Source organism: Alligator sinensis, unplaced genomic scaffold (assembly GCF_000455745.1).
Source record: "Alligator sinensis unplaced genomic scaffold, ASM45574v1 scaffold521_1, whole genome shotgun sequence".
NCBI lineage: Eukaryota > Metazoa > Chordata > Crocodylia > Alligatoridae > Alligator > Alligator sinensis.
This window is the reverse complement of record NW_005842374.1, coordinates 124,796-125,053: the sequence shown is the minus strand read 5'-3', so window position 1 is coordinate 125,053 and position 258 is coordinate 124,796. Positions and strand designations below refer to the sequence as shown.

Here is a 258-nt window from a genome sequence, read left to right as displayed (position 1 = left end):
CTCATTCTAGCAGCATATATATTGTTTAAGGAATGTACTGCCTAGGAAGCTACAAGGCTTGAATGTGGAGCCATTTCAGCCGCTCAAGAATGGCAACACTCAGGCCTCGGCATTACCGTGCCATCCTGCACAGACAGCGTAACCAGATTAGTGGACACTAGCAGCAACTTCAAGGAGTAACATTTAGCATTCTGATCTCTTATTTGGCACTTCAAAAAGGTATGGTGAGGCCTGAATTCCCAAACACCAACAGGGAAA

General features: G+C 45.3%; 1 protein-coding gene across 1 annotated transcript in view; it reads right to left on the bottom strand.

The window, feature by feature from the left end:
- PGK1 (phosphoglycerate kinase 1) overlaps positions 1 to 258 on the bottom strand; it is a 15,235-nt gene that overhangs the window by 3,904 nt on the left and 11,073 nt on the right. The window lies entirely within an intron of this gene.